We start from the raw sequence: 12,695 nt of genomic DNA on the forward strand, positions 1-12,695 counted from the left end.
TTACAATTAAGTCTGTGACTCAATGAAAGTGATGGCCTAGGCGTCCTGGTATTTACCACATGTTTCTGTATTGATCATCACACTGAAATTATCATTGGATCGACCCCAAGGCAGCGAACCTGTGCGTTGCTCGCATACCGAGGCGCCGATGGTGTTTTCTGTGCGTGTAAAATGAAAATAGGTTTCATAGATGTGATGTGGGCAGGAATGAAAATAGAGAAAAGGGGTTTGGGAGGAGATCTTTTCAGAAAGGTTTATGATGGGTAGGTATTAGGTAAACCTGAGTCACGAGCGTTCTTTTTCATCGGAGATCAAACGTTGAATTAGTATTTAAAATGTATTTTCTGGCACCAATAGCCTTTTTTGTTGTTAATGTTGTTGATATGTTTGTTCCTGTTTAATTTTGAAATAACAGATACTTTGAATAATAGGCATTTGACACCGTTGGTCTGTTGAATAATTTGGTTGTATAATTTAATGTTTTCAATGGCACGGTCTTTTTTTTTTCTTGTTGTTAAACATATTAATAATTCTGTAAAATTATTCATTATTAATTCCTCATCTCATCAATCTACTTTTAGTGCTAATAAATTTTAAGTTATTAATCATTTTATGACTACTAATATCTAAGTGATGATCTGTGTTGGTCAATTTTTATTTCACGCTTTTTTCTTTTTTTAAAAGAAGGGAGGAGGGAAATATAACTGCAGGCTTGCTCTATTTGTATTAGAACTCCATGTTTTATATATCTACAAAAATAAAAGCTCGCCATTACAAAATGTGAGCATGTTTTTAGTAATATAATAACGATAATTATATTTTAATTCTTAAATATCTGTAAATTGTTTTAAATAATTCAAAGTTCTTAAATTTATACCCGCTTCTGTTCTGCTAAGCCTTATTTGAATTCGTCTAAATACTCTCTCTGTGCTATTCAGGGTTTTACAAACAAACTTATTTTATTTTAAGAGTATCTATGCATTCTAAATTATGGACTCTTACTTTAATATGTATTACAAAAATAACTTCATTGACGCTTATATGTATTTTAATCTACAGCTATTGTAAATTTTAGTGTTCTTGAATGTTAAAAAATGGTCGCATTTACTTAATACCAAGTTCTTGGTATTTCCTTACTCACTTTGGTGTGAAGAAGATACAACCATTTTTGAAGTTGACCATTAAACATATTCACAGTAAAATAATAAAAAAATTTTATTTGAATAAACTTTAATAATCTTGCTTAAATGTTTTTTTTTTAATATTCTTACTCTTCATGTGTCTAAATCATACAGTTCCTTCAAAATGGCTCATTTAAAATTAAAAAGTTTTTTTTTTTAATTTAAGTTCAAAGGAGAACGGTACTACTCCTATAGATAAAGTTAACTTTTCTTGTCATTCAGTAACGTGTTGAAAAGAATCGCGTGTTTAAATTTAACATGAAAATCACTCTCCTCCAATTACAAGTAAGAGAGTTATGTTTTTTAAAACAAATTTTATCCTTAAGTGTGTCCTTGAAAAGCATTACTTTTCTTTAGAGAGAAAAGGACCGTATGAACTTGTCATGCCCAATTACATTTTACTTTTCCGCCCCCCCCCCCTCCAAACACAATGTGACGTCATGTCCTTCTAGATCACTTATCGTTCCCATTCTTTGTTTGGAGAGACAGGTAAACAATGAAATTGAGAAAAATAAACAATGAGAGTTTAGAAGATTTAGTCAAAGTCAGCGGATAATTTAGGCAACTTTTGTACCAAGTTTAGGACTCTTGTCTTTATGCTGCACACATAATTCATAAATAAAATGATTATTGCTATTTTCCTCTTTTTTCTTTCAAAGGATTTGATGTATGATTGAAAAGTATTTCTTTAAAATTGTTTTAGCTGTAAAAAAAGCTTGAAACGAGATCAAATCAAATAAAATTGTTCCCGCTTAAATCCATTGTAGGCTAAGGGGTTCATGAAGATCCAGTATTTCGTAACTGTGACAATATGATCATCCAAAACCAAACACAACAAACTGGCCACGCAGTAAGGCTATGGTACAGTTCCGGAACATAACTGTTTTCCCACGGATCTACTACACCTCATTGGCTTTCTTCTGAGCCTTCCTTTTGTTGTGGCCTTTTTATTATGAATGACCACCACATTCTGCACTGCTGCATTGATTCCTAAAGTCTAGTGTCCTTAGATTTAGCACCAAAACACTACTATAGATGAAGTATTAATAAGATCTGTACTTACATACGCCTCGAAATCGTGGAAAATGACTTCAAAAGACGAATGTGCATTAGGTGCATTCGAAAGAAAAATTCCTCGAAGTATTTTCGGTTTTGTCCAGATTAACGGACTGTGGAGAAGGAGATCCAACAATGAATTTTACCGCCCTTGTAAAGAACGTGACATTTCCAAATATATCAAAATTCAAAGGATAATCATCTGATGCGATAAAGAGAATTTTTATGACTAGACCATCTAGGATTTGACCAAGGGGAAGACCCAAACTCAGATGGTCCGATTCTGTATATAAAGACTTCCTCACACTGAATTGTAAAAACTGGATAACCGTTGCAGAGAATACTTCACTTTGCCACTTTGTCCGACGATCATATTGCGTGCAACAGCCGAAATAAATTGAGTACAGTTGGTGAATACAGCAAAAATATTTAGTGTCATGTTGACACCAAAAATGATTGCAACTTCTTTACCCCAAACATTTTATAGTAAAACATCACAAATAATTTTTGGGGTAATCAAACACCAAGGACAGTTCTTGTGTATTCTATAGGCTAAACAGAAAAGAAGCGTATAAAAATTAAATGTTATTAAATTATCTTACATAGTTGACTCTATAGGACAAAATTAGGAAGTTTTGTTTTTCCGGCCATTGGACAGTAGTACTTACACTTTCAAAAATTTAGGTGTATAGTTGTCATCGCGTCGAGATAAACTAAAAAATTTTACAGTATGTGTAATCACATTTTTTTATTATTTACATTTTCACCGTTATAATTTTATATATTTACTTATTCATTTTATGTTTGTTTGTCTACTGACAACACACATTTTCGTGCGCATTCGAACCAATTTATACCTTCAGTGCAAAAACATTTCGTTTAAAACACAAGCACATTTTTAGCAATATATTCACACTAATTCTTTCAGACAATTGTTAATTTTATTCAGTTTTTTCCACGATAACTACTATTCTGTACATAAAAATCTATTTAGTTTGTATCAGCACTAAAAATGGTGGCAACTACACACCAAAATTTTTTGCAGCGTTCACTACAAAAACTGTGATTTAATATCTCTCCAAATAGAACAACCCCAAAAAGTTGGGCGAAGGAAGAATTTACCCCGGGTTAGCACTAAACAGAGCTCTCATATACGGTTTAAAAGATGTAATTAAAATCTAAACTTTCAGAATTGAATAATCTTACACCAAACGCTCACGCTTTCACACCATACGAGAATTATTTGCCCTTTCAAATACGTCAATATTTGACGATCTTTAAATATCAGAAATTCAATAACCTTTAAGTAGAATATCGCCAATGATTCGTTACGATCTGGAATGAGCCGGCAAGAATTTGTTTTTGCTTTCCACGCTGATATTAAAAATCAGAAACGAAAATTCGCGATGTGTAATAAGGTTAATAGTATTTAAATTTTTTATTCTCTGAAAGTTATATTAAATAATTTTATAATGCATAATTTCTATCCTCTTCTAATAAGCCTAATTCGAATTCGTTTTAATATTCTCTCTGTGTTTCTCTTATGTTTGATTTACAAACTAATTTTACTTAACGAATAATTGTTGATATGCATTCTAAATTCGCCAGTTTTACTTTATAATGCATTGTAAAAACAACTTTACTGATCCATATGTCTTTATCTTATTTTGCAGTAATTATTAACTTTAGTGTAACTGAATAACGAGAATGGTGGCGGCTACCTTACACCAAGTAATTGTATAAGAACAAGTGTGTAGCGAAACAATAGGTCCAAGAGAATACACTGCATTTTTTTACATTTTACTACTAGTTTCCACTTGAAAGTCTCAACTATTAAAAAAAAAGCTATTGATATTGTATCCTTTCACAAAACATGGTAAGCACAACAAGGTTCATTGGTAAAACGAAGAAAAAAAATTTCTGAATTCAAAAATTTCTAAAATATCGAAAATTTTCCTGTAAATAACGTAAAGAAAAAAAATTTTCCAAATAAGTTCAAGTAAAATGTAAATTTTTTGTCTATATAAAGTTCTCAAGTAATAAAATTTATAGTTTGAAATTTTTAACCAATAATGCAGCGTTATTGTTTAAAAAGAAAAAGAAAATTTATTTGTTACAAAATAAATCTGCAATAATAGAAATCATAATGAAGAATATATATTAATTGCTTTTAAAGTCATAAATTTAAGAAAGAATAATATGAAATTCACTTGAGCTTGAATGAAACATTCGATAACCAAATTTTATCTCCTCAAGGTAACCGTGTGTCCTCGTAGACAAAAATTCCATATTTTAAATTAAGGAACTTTTTATTTTGACTTTCGTGTGTATTACTTCTAAAACATATAAAAAAGTAAGGGAAAATACAAAAAAAATATGGGGGTAACTGATTAAAAAAAAACCTTAGTTAAAATGTATTATTTTTTTCATTATTCTTGCTTTATAGCACTCTGAAGAATTCAAGGGAACTCCTTGGGAACAAACTAATCATTACACATAATATTAACATTTAGATATTTTATTCAGAAAATATAGAAACTCATTTGGCAAAAGAGACCTTTCTATTCATTATTTTAATTGTAAAATATAAAATAGCTTAATCTACCAATCCATAGTCTATTTCCTCGACATGAGTGTAGAAAACATTCTTTCTAAATTTTAAGGCATTTGAACTAAAATATTTTACATTTAGAATGAAGAAGAAGAACCGAAAACTTAGTTTTGAGAAAAATGTGAAAAAAGACACAGTTATCAATTTAATATCTAATATTGTATTAGATTTTTTTTTTTAAATCTTCATAACCTTTGTTCTCTTTGTCGTAGAAACAAAGCTCTAACAATTCTTGAATGAGAATGCCCCATGTTTTTATTCATAACACCACAACAGAAAATTGATATATTGGTCAAAATCGGCTTGAATTATGTAATATAGAAATATTGAACCAACGTTAAATAAGTTGAACGTTACGAGGATAATTACGCGTAATGAATTATACAAGAAGCTGAAAAAAAACATATTTTAGGTTACTCGATTTTGTGCTCAAAGAAAGTAGAGATCGAGTACGATCAACAGAAAATTTTTTAATCATCATGTTTATATTGAATCGCCTTGTGGCCGGTAGAGGGTGTTCATTCTGTCCTATACTGGACGCATATATTAAAATTAAAATATAATTATTCTCATTACAAGCATGCATACCATTTGTAACGGTGAACTTCTGCAAAAATTGCTGTAATGCAAAATTATCAATATATTTCTTACATATCTTTTAAAAAATGTTCATAAAAATGTCAAAACGAGATGGCAAACAGCTTTTTTTTTTTACATTTTACTATAAAAATATTATTTCGAATTCGTGAAAATTTTTCCCTTTAAAACAGTCGTACATAATCTCATTCTTTCCATCCTGCAATATGACATTTTTATTGCAACTTTGTTACTCCACTAACACTCTTATAATGATTCAATTGAAATCAACCGAATCCACTCGTCACCAAGGGGAAAAAAATGAAGAAAAAAAAATGCCTGCTATAAACGCAGCCCGAAATCAAGTAGACATAAAAAAAAGAAGGAAACATTTTCTCATTTATCGTTTTCGTCCCAGTGCCGCGGGGCATTTCAGAAGACTGGAACCCTCCTTCGTCAAGGCTTTGGAATGATGCGTGCTCCCTCTCTCTCTCTCTACTCAATCCACTTACAACTAAAGCTGAGCACACAGCGTTTAGAGTGAGCGTGTTTCGCGAAGTATAAAAATATAAACAACAAAGAATTCTCGTTGCAGAAGTTTCGATCCAGGACAACGAATTTATTGTGTTGTGTGAATAGTTCTAAAAGTGTCACTTAAAATGGAATAAACTTCTGTTCTGTGGTTTCTTGTTTAATACATCGTCTGCTTCTCTGGACAGAGATTGCGTTGACGTTGTTTACAGTTTATATTGCTGAATGTAGTGGAAAATGGTGATGATTCGATTGGATATCAAAAGGATTTATTCACTATCAATTTATTCCTCGATGAGATTTAGGTAAGTAGTGCCTATTTCATTCCCACTAATGTTGACTCTATCTCTTTACTTGTGAAACCGCCTTTAATTGTGAAACCGCCCTTAAAAAAGATGTGAAAAATTGATGTATTGGAAATTGATAATACAAATTGATGTATTGGAATAAATGAAATGAGTGACTTCATTATAACAACTAGGTACTATGCTTTAATCGGTGATCGAGTTTTTATCGTTGATGGTGATATGTATAACAGCCTAGTCTAATGCATATATATGATCTAGAAATGTGGGGAGACTTAGACACAGAACTATCAGGGGTTCCATGGTCGATACTTTCAACTAAATTCACACGCTGTTAAGTTATGAAGTGTTTTTAAATTATTGATAATACAAGTAAATTACGATGTATTAGTAAATTTGAGCTTATATTTATTTCAATTTTAATTAACTCGTAACTCTAATAGACAATTCTAAAGGTGAAACACGAAAATGAATTATTTGTAACATTTAGGGGCCCCCAGAAATGTGAGGTCCCTACGCCCAGTGATATATGATTTTTTTTTTTTTTTTAGTCATTATAAAAGTTTAATTCTAATATGTTTAACTTTCGTATTGAAAGTTCGAAATATCTGTTGTCTATTTTAGTAAATTAATGGATTAAAAAGAAGACAGTAGTCCCAACGTTTCAAGGAACCCTGTACAAAAAACTCGTTATAAATTGAAATTACAAAATTAAAATATAAGATTGAATGAAGCATGTTTCGATGAGTGGAGCCCTTAAACGGAAAATTCTTCCTCATAAAATCTGTACAGAAAACTTAAGCAATAGTATGAAATTTGAAAGAAAAAAAACATAAGTTGTTCATATTTAAATGTATTATACAGTTTGGAATGAATCAATAATGTAAATAGAAATAAATTCATATAATTGGTGAATATAATGGACGAAATTATATTACCGATATGGTTTTCGAAATTCAGGATTCGTCTATAAAGTGCCACGCAAAGTCTGGGGACGAGGGTTCTATCTCTTTCCGTCTAAACGTACCATTTTACCACAGAATAACCTTTTACCATTTCGAGGTATTAAAATATTACTATAACTAGAAATAATTTTTTAAACTACAAATATTCGAAATGCATCTTCCTCCCCCGGGGGAATGGATACTTAATGCATAAGCAGTATTTACCACACCACTGTCCCCCCCCCCCTTCATTCTTGAGCTCCTATCTCCCGAGACACAGCGTCCAATAACATTGGCCATTTCTTGTGAAAAATATTTTAAGAATTTTTCTTCCTTCCGCTGTTCTGTATATATATATATATATATATATATATATATATATATATATATATATATATATATATATATATATATATATATATATATATATAGCACAAAGAAGGATTATGGAATATCTTATTATTGGAGTCTAGTGGATTTTGTCTCCTGATCAAAATGTAAAGGAACATCTTATAAAATTGTCTTGCACTAAGCGAAAATTGCAAAAAATTAATTTTGAAATGGTTATTAAGTTCAGTGAATTGAAATTTATTTTTAAAAAAAATTTATCGCATTTAGAAGTTTACTTTCTTCTAAGCTACATATTTTTAGGTAAGAATCGCATTTTTCACTGTTTTATATAGATTGGGTCTCAGGTTAATCCTTAAATCTATGGTATTATTATTTAATAGTTGAACTGAATAAACCAAAATATCAGTATCTGTCGCTGCATTATTTGAAAGTGTTAAATATAAAATCAAAAAAAATTGTTAGTGAAAAAGACGCATCTCTTTCATCTTTTTTTTTTTTATTTTATTTAAACGTCGATGAAACACATACACAGGGGGAAAAAAATCCTGTTACAATTGTGTAAAATGTGAAAAAAAGAACGTCATTGCAATAATTTAAATAACTTTTTAAAATCAGTAAAAGGCATATTAAAAATATCAAAGTCTTTAAAAAGTTCGTTAAAATTTTGTAAACTCTGCATTTTTTTTTACATAATTATATTTGCAGAATTTTCCCATTTACCGAAACCTACACTCGATTTTCCATTTCGTATCATATCATTTATAATTTTATAGAAAATTAATAAACAAGTCAAATATCCACAACATTCTAATGATGGAACAAAAGAAATAAAAACATTATTTGGATATTGCTTATTTGTTTTATAATAGAGAAAACGTAAAAAATTATTTTGAACTATTTCGATACAATGCTTTTTATTATTATAGTAGGAATTCCAAATAACATTACAAAACAACAAGTTGGAAAAAATGTGGAATTTCCGACGATTGTTCATTAGTGAAGTCTTTAGTTTTATAAAACCGAGTTCACCTTAAACTTAGAAAACAGTATTATTAACATGTAATGAGAAAAATTTAGATAAATATTTTATGCACCCAATGAGATTTTTTTCTGAAATAGGAAATACATAAATCACATAATAGTAAAATTCTGTATTTATTAAACATGTTTCAAACCAAATTTAAAATAAAAATAAAAAATTGATTATCTACTAAAGAACCAAAAAACTATAGATAGATTTATAATTTGCTTTTATAGATGAATTCACTCATTTATTTTATTTTCCTTCTATTCATTGTCTATTGTCACTTATTTATTAAATGATGTTCTCTCATTAATGAAACGTAAAATCAGATTTAAAACAGCCGTTTTGAAAAAAAAAATTTCACTTCAAAATGTTTTATTAAAAATTAAATAATTAAGTCTTAACCACGCTGTCGCAAACGATCGTTACCAAGAGTAAATTCCCGAAAACAAGCATATTGGATGATATAGAAAATTAATGATTACATTATAAGTACAATTTTGAAGTAATAAATTGATATTTGACACTGATAATGCATATATAGTATGCTCTTTAAATTCCTAGCGAGTCATCTTCAAAATGACTACGTGTAAAATAAACTAATGAAACAAACGTGTCAAAAGTTGTATTAAAAAAGATATCGAATTCTATATGCTAAGAAAATGAAAGGAAATTGAGTGGTCATCAGAGTAAAGGAAAATATTAAATTGCTCTCACGTGCTTGTTGCTAAATTAGTGTTAAAATCAAGATTCTCTCTCTCTCTCCCCTGACTAGTTTATTCGTATGACTATTCATAACAGTCTATGAAATAAATGATCTCTCCAGAGTCTCATTTCATAGTTTCTTCAGTTTTTTTCCCCACATATTAAACACTTTGTAAATAGCTGATGCTGTTGCGCGTAATTTTTTTTTAAAAATATTTTTCCTTTTGATATGACATGGCGATATTTATGATAACAAAATAAAGAATTTGTAAGTGCGTATGCATGGCTCTCTCATAGCTCCAGAACCTTTTGTTCTAGCCTCTTGAAATTCGGACAGTGGGCGAAAGAAGAAATTTTAGCACTGGATTTCAAACACTGTTCGAGGGAGATGTTTGAAAAACGTTATTTTTTTTTATTACAGATAGCCATTGATAAAAATGAAACTGTAGACGATTCTGTTTTTTTTCTTCAAATATTTTAAAGATAGCATGCGTGCTAGCCTATAATGATGCTTCCCAGCCTATAGCTCTCATTATAAAAAATGAAAGAAAAAGAAATAGTTTATTGCGCGCCTTTTATTCTTTATATTTTTTTTTTAATCGTTGTGCCAGTTGAACACAATGAGGATCGTAAACGTAATAGCATAGTCAGTAAATTAATATTTTTAAATTTAGATGATATCACGTGTTCATAGTAGAAAGCGTTTCTATAAAATTAAATGATTTAAAATCAACATTGTTTAATATAATAAGAAAATGCATTGAAGAACGGAGTGATAGTGCTTTAGGAGAAACGTAAAAATTCACCATGTTATTACAGACGTCATTCATACTCGACTACTTTCTGTACTTATTAAAATAAAATAAATAAAAAACTACTCTATGACTTAAAAAGCAGAATTAACAGAGAAAAAGTATTAAGGAGAAACATTAAAAAGAAGATTATGAACACCAATAGCGCCTAATTAATTTTGGTAATAAGTACTGGTTGGTGTCGTGTCATGGACAGAAAATAATTTTAAATGTGATCAAAGGTCCTATATACAACATCTGCAATTTGAAGGCAATTTTCTCTATTAAAAAGGTACTACTCATATTATGTGGTAATTGGTGCAGTTTTAATAGGTGATAGATGAGTATCATGCCAAATGATGCAGTTAATCTTGATTTTGATAGGATGAAAAACTGAAAGCGTGTTTTGCTTTATGTCATGACGTAAGACCACCGACAAGAAATATCAATAAATAAATAATTCGAATTAGTATTTTAGCTCTAATGATTGTGTTGGCATGGTATATGTTTTTCACTTTTGTAGTGTTCTTCAGCACTGATTTAAATGTGAATTTCTTCTTCCCCCTGTACGAAGAATGGCTTTTCAGTTAGTATTAAATAATAATTATAACATAAATTCATTTAAAACGCTTCACATGGCATAACTAGTTGGTTCTAATTCCTGTTCACATGTGTTGCAACGCATCATAAAAAAATGAACATACGTCTGATGAACACTTTTCATAGGTCACTATTATTACCGTTTCTCTGCTGGCTCAATGGTTAAGCTAAGGCATTTATTTATCAATACACTTTCATTGCTAAGAACTTTCCAGTGGCGGTATGAACATCTTCAGATCGATCCACTAGCATGGGAAGTGAAAACGGCCGGTGCGTAAGGCTGATTGAATTGCTGCCGTCGTGTTGTTGGTTTCCTCCATGACTCCAAATATTTTGCCGTTTAAATATACATTATCTAAAATGATCAAACAATGTATTTATTGTATAAATTTTCGGCTATTACTTTCTAAAACAATAATTAGTTATTTAAAAAAAATTGTATGCTATTATCTTTAGAAAAACGAATTTCATAACTGTATGTAAAAAAATTCTATTCTCTTAGAAAATTCTTGGACAGCTCTGCTGACCAAATGAATTGGAAATATATTTTTTAAAATTCCGGCGGCCCTCCGTATTTTGAGGGTCAGAAATTTAAATCTGTCGAAGAAAAGATAAGTTTATGTAAGAAAGCATGTTTTTGTGCCTGATTTTGTAACTTAAAATATCGTCTGCGCAAACTAATTATTATATTCGCTGTCATCTCCTCGAACCACTAGGATGGAGTACGCGAAGATCCGATAATTAGTTCAAAAATTATTCAGGGGGATTCGTTTTTTTTCCCCGCACTGTACCATTGAGAACATTCACAAAAGATAAACCCGTATGATTTACTCCCCCAATCCATTATAACAACCCAGTTCACTGAATGCAATTCTCGTAGATCTGTGAATTAGGCTATAGCAAAGCCACTGTAAACATAACAAAACAACGCTGATAAAACACTATTTTAAATATTATCAGTAACAACTAAATCACTATTAATGTACCATCCACGATTTGTTTACATTGAAAAGTAAGAATGAAAGTGCAAATTACAGGAACTTTAAATGAAAATTAATTTTTCGGTCAAGTTGGTAGTATTTAAACTTTATAAAGTACAAAAAACAATTATAAATAACTAATGGTTCAACGAAGGAGATGACCCAATCATCCTTTACTCTTTGCGTAGAGTAAAAATTTGTAAAAAGTCGTTTTTAATAGATACACTTTGTTAAAAATGCTGTAACATTGATACAGTATGAGAAATTTGTCTCATTTTTTTAAATTGACTTATACTGTATTTATGATGAACTAGTTTTAAATGTCACTTCCTGGACAATTAGATTCATAGCTGAGTTGTTGTTGAAGCGGTATTTTAAGGAATGTTCGCCACTTGACTTCCCAACCGTCTCATTTTAAACTAATCTATTAAACTGCAATAAAAACTAGCAGATCACTTTTGAAAAATAATTCTCATTCTTCATGCTTCTAGTTAAATAATACACATTTTAAGAAAAAGGATGTGGTGGAATAAAATACATTTAAAAATATATGTTTTTTCTTTTCTTTTTAAAACTTTATTTCATCAAGTTACTTCAAAATTTCGTTTTTGTTATATATATATATATATATTATATATATATATATATATATATATATATATATATATATATATATATATATATATATATATATATATATATATATATATATATATATATATATATATATATATATATATATATATATATATATATATATATATGCCGTTTTTGCAAAAGTAAGCCTCTATCCCTTAAAAACACTGCCTTTTTATTCAGATTCCAGTTTGAAAAAGAATTATTCATTGTTTTTAAATAATAATTGCACACTGGTAAAATTATCTGCGTTTATAGGTTTAATTCTGATTACTACTACAAATATTCACTTTGTTAGGATTATTCTCAATTGGTTACATTTTTATAAGCATCTTTTTTTGGGGGGGAAGGCGAATACTTATAATTTTTTTTGAGTGATTTTAAATTTTAAAACTATTTTTTTC

At 29.5% G+C, this 12,695-nt stretch overlaps 1 protein-coding gene across 3 annotated transcripts in view; it reads left to right on the top strand.

The window, feature by feature from the left end:
* Positions 1-5,797: 5,797 nt before the first annotated feature.
* LOC107446715 (toll-like receptor Tollo) overlaps positions 5,798-12,695 on the top strand; it is a 56,772-nt gene continuing 49,874 nt past the window's right edge. Inside the window, exon 1 of one of the 3 annotated variants that reach the window (XM_016061431.4) lies at positions 5,798-6,260. The gene's annotated coding sequence lies outside the window, so the exon portion shown is untranslated. The remainder of the gene's footprint in view (positions 6,261-12,695) is intronic. The other 2 variants (XM_071179054.2, XM_087165309.1) reach the window with 2 other exon arrangements.

This window comes from Parasteatoda tepidariorum, chromosome 6 (assembly GCF_982258835.1).
Source record: "Parasteatoda tepidariorum strain Cologne lab strain chromosome 6, Ptep-v5.0, whole genome shotgun sequence".
In the NCBI taxonomy this organism is placed as follows: Eukaryota; Metazoa; Arthropoda; class Arachnida; order Araneae; family Theridiidae; genus Parasteatoda; species Parasteatoda tepidariorum.